The 4,645-nt window shown below is 40.3% G+C and overlaps 1 protein-coding gene across 1 annotated transcript in view; it reads right to left on the reverse strand.

Annotated features, from left to right (window-relative positions):
• LOC117591331 (UDP-N-acetylglucosamine--peptide N-acetylglucosaminyltransferase 110 kDa subunit) overlaps nt 1–4,383 on the reverse strand; it is a 41,563-nt gene extending 37,180 nt beyond the window's left edge. The window contains exon 1 of the mRNA XM_034284551.1: nt 4,379–4,383. The gene's annotated coding sequence lies outside the window, so the exon portion shown is untranslated. The remainder of the gene's footprint in view (nt 1–4,378) is intronic.
• Nucleotides 4,384–4,645: the final 262 nt, after the last annotated feature.

Consider the following 4,645-nt stretch of genomic DNA (forward strand, 5'->3'; position numbering starts at 1 on the left):
AGAGAACGGTCAGAGAGTATATTTCACAGCGTCGAATGCTGCTCAACGTGCCGAAACACCTCCAGCGACAGCACTGACCAGCTTCTTTGCGATTTGGCAAAGCGATCCGTTCGCCCGAACTTTGCTTTACTCAGAAATGCCACGTTATTACACTTGGAACGCTACATCGAAGAAATTTCAACGTCGGAAGCAAGGCGATGCAGTTCCTGGTCATCCAGATATGCGTTCTACTGATGCTCTTGGTCGTATTTACACAGTTCATCCGAAGAATGATGAATGTTTCTATTTGCGGTTGTTGCTGGTACATGTTCGAGGGCCAACATCATTTGAATCACTGCGAACTGTTAATGGTATCTTGTGCCCCACATTTCGTGCAGCATGTCAAGAGCTAAATTTGCTTGAAAACGATACTCATTGGGACACGACAATCGCTGAAGCAATTATTTCTGCATCTCCAAGTCAGATACGCACATTATTTGCTATCATTTCAACATGCTTCCCATCGAACCCACTTGACCTGTGGAACAAATACAAAGATAACATGTCCGAAGATATTTTATCCAGTTTTTTAGCCAGTTCGCGGAATGAATGACGCATTTAATAGAGAATTGGAACGTGAACATGAATATGATCCACATGAACTAATCCAATCAGTTCAAACGAATGTACCTCTGTTGATTCCTATGCAGAGGGAGTATGATACACTGTATAATGCAATTGATGATGGAAATGGCGGCTTATTTTTTTTGGATGGGAAGACATTCCTCATGTCATTGATTTTGGCGAGATCCGAAACTGCGGTAGCAATTGCTTCTTCTGGAATAGCGTCCACATTGGTAGACGGATGCCGTACGGCTCACTCAGCGTTGAAATTGCCATTAAACCTTCAAACTACTGAACAACCGACACGTAACATTTCGAAAAACTCCGCAATGGCCAAAGTTTTAGTAGCACCAAAAATCATCATATGGGAAGAATGCACAATGGCGCACAAACGCGCATTGGAAGCACTAGACCGAACATTAAAAGATCTGCGCAATGACTCGAGATGTTTTGGTGGTGCAATGATTTTATTATCTGGCGATTTCCGACAAACACTTTCAGTCATTGCAAGATCTACTGCTGCAGATGAAATAAACGCTTGCCTCAAAGCATCAAATCTGTGGCGATATGTAAAGAAACTTCAACTGTCTGTAAATATGAGAGTTGCATTGTTGAAAGATCTATCTGCTGATGATTTCTCGAAGCAATTGCTGACTATCGGTAATGGCCGTGTTCTTGTTGACAAATCGAGCGGTTTGATTTCATTTCCTCCAAATTTTTGTAATTTCGTAACATCAAAAGACGAGCTTATCAACAACGTATTCCCGGATATCATTGCTAACCACAAAAATACTAAATGGTTAAGTAAGCGAGCAATTTTGGCCGCTAAAAATAAAGATGTACATGACCTCAATCTTATAATTCAAAATCAAATCGCAGGTACTCTATATTCATTCAAATCTATCGACTGTGTAACAAATGAAGAAGAAGCCACTAATTATCCAACTGAATTTTTAAACTTCTTGGATTTGCCTGGTTTACCACCGCACAATTTAAAACTTAAAGTTGGCTCGGTAGTCATCATGCTTAGAAATTTAAACCAACCAAAACTGTGCAATGGAACGCGTTTGGTGATAAGAAAACTGATGAGCAATGTGATTCACGTGTCGATACTTAAAGGAAAATTTAAAGATGAGGAACTTCTTATTCCAAGGATTCCGATGATCCCAACGGATATGCCCTTTGAGTTTAAACGAATTCAATTCCCGATTCGTCTTGGCTTCGCCATGACGATCAACAAATCACAGGGCCAATCCTTGACTATTTGTGGCCTCAATCTAGAAAATTAATGTTTTTCTCATGGTCCATTGTACGTGGCATGCTCACGTGTCGGCAAACCATCCGCTTTATTTGTTCTTGCTCCTGACCAAAAAACAAAGAATGTCGTTTACCACAAAGTGCTTGAATGAAAATCCTATTACCATCGCAGTGGATCATTGCAACCTATAGAAGATGCACAGCATAAATTCTTGCAATATGGGCAATATGGAAGAACAACTTGACAGGCGTCAAGGGCTCAACGAGCTACGAAGAGAGCAATTTTCCAAAATCTACAGCAAATGCTTCATGGACATCATGCATTGGTCAAGCTGTTCAAGACTGCTTTAGAGCGCATNCGTTTTTGTGCACAAATACAATATATAACCTATCTACTCTTCGAGTACCGAGTGTAAAAATGTTTGTGCCTTCAATAACGTTAGTGCACAAGTACAGAGCGGACCAATCAAAATCCCTAATTAAATTATTGAGCTTCGTAAACTCGGCTTTACGAAAGCAGCGGACGCGTTCAGATAGCCCACCCGCACGATCCGATACAGTAGGTCCAATATCTACCGACACTTCGAAAGTAGGATGATAGCAGTCTTCAGGTATGGTGAGCGGGAGTGCTCGTGTTAACAACGCTACTGTCGGATCCGAGACAAAGCACAGATCAAGCAATCGACCCAAGGAATTGGATTTGTAAGGCAGCGCTCATCGTCTTATGTAGAATTTTTGTTAAATACCGGACAAACTACGCCGGAATTTCGGTTTTGAAATAAAAAAAGACTTCTGTGGTACACACACAAGTCTTTAAACAGATTATTCAAGTAAACAACAAGTAAACATTAACAAATTAGTATAAATTATAAACAAAATAAATAAACAATCATCCAATACCAACGATGAAATCACGCGCTATCAAGTTGGTAGATTTGTGAACTGCAATGAAGCAATTTGGCGTATATTTTCATTCCCTATCCCTATCCCCTCATATTCCCGATAGATAGATAATAATGTTTTTCTCATGGTCCATTGTACGTGGCATGCTCACGTGTCGGCAAACCATCCGCTTTATTTGTTCTTGCTCCTGACCAAAAAACAAAGAATGTCGTTTACCACAAAGTGCTTGAATGAAAATCCTATTACCATCGCAGTGGATCATTGCAACCTATAGAAGATGCACAGCATAAATTCTTGCAATATGGGCAATATGGAAGAACAACTTGACAGGCGTCAAGGGCTCAACGAGCTACGANATACTTAAAGGAAAATTTAAAGATGAGGAACTTCTTATTCCAAGGATTCCGATGATCCCAACGGATATGCCCTTTGAGTTTAAACGAATTCAATTCCCGATTCGTCTTGGCTTCGCCATGACGATCAACAAATCACAGGGCCAATCCTTGACTATTTGTGGCCTCAATCTAGAAAATTAATGTTTTTCTCATGGTCCATTGTACGTGGCATGCTCACGTGTCGGCAAACCATCCGCTTTATTTGTTCTTGCTCCTGACCAAAAAACAAAGAATGTCGTTTACCACAAAGTGCTTGAATGAAAATCCTATTACCATCGCAGTGGATCATTGCAACCTATAGAAGATGCACAGCATAAATTCTTGCAATATGGGCAATATGGAAGAACAACTTGACAGGCGTCAAGGGCTCAACGAGCTACGAAGAGAGCAATTTTCCAAAATCTACAGCAAATGCTTCATGGACATCATGCATTGGTCAAGCTGTTCAAGACTGCTTTAGAGCGCATTCCAAGTGATTGCAATTCGGTCAATTAAATACATTTGCAATGGCGGTTTTTGGTATCCAAACATCCAATACCAACGATGAAATCACGCGCTATCAAGTTGGTACTTTTTTGTTTCTATCTATATAAACATATTATTTTGTATCATTGTTTTACAATCATCAAAGCCTAAATTATTTCAGCTAAAAAGTAACACGACATTCATTGACTGTTAGGCGGTGCGAAGTTCGCCGGGTCAGCTAGTATACATATAAAATGATTACCGAGTATAGGATTAAGAAATTATAATATCCAAAAAATTAGTTTTCGCTCGGCTATATTAATATGTTTCAAATCGTCTCCATTTAATGCTCTTTTCTAGGCGTCTAGGGCTTCTTTTGCTTTCTTTCTTCCTCTTGTCGCGATTCTGTCGAGACAAGATATCATTTTTAAACCCGGTACTCAAAGAGTAAATAGGGTATATTGAATTTGTAAGAATAACGGTTGTATGTAACGCACAGAAGGAAAAGTTTCCGACCCCATAAGGTATATATATTCTTGATCAGCATAAATAGCCGAGTCGATAGAGCCATGTCTGCCTGTCCATCTGTCCGTCCGTCCGTCTGTCCGTCTTGTTTGTCGGCTAGTTCTCAGAGACTAGAAGAGCTAGAGCCACCAAATTTTAGCTCCAGACTGCTGTATGCTCACACTGAAACAAGTGTATCTAAAAAATGAGACACGCCCTTTCCGCCCCCGCAAAAGCAAAAGGGCGAAAACCTCCCAAATATACAATTTTGAAGCTGAAAGAAAACTAAAAACGCCATTCCGTAGGGAATGGCCATATCTATCAGATCACCAAATTGTGTTGGATCATTATTATGACCACAATGAAGAAATTAATTTTCAGTGGCTAAACCCACCCTGTCCCGCAGCTTTTTTTGTTCTTTTCACATTCCCTCATTCACACTCTGCTTCTGCTTCACTCGGCTTCTGCCTCTGCCGACTTTTTACCCACCCCATGAAGAAACTATAAGCATGCAGAAA

This window comes from Drosophila guanche, unplaced genomic scaffold (assembly GCF_900245975.1).
Source record: "Drosophila guanche unplaced genomic scaffold, DGUA_6, whole genome shotgun sequence".
Lineage (NCBI taxonomy): Eukaryota > Metazoa > Arthropoda > Insecta > Diptera > Drosophilidae > Drosophila > Drosophila guanche.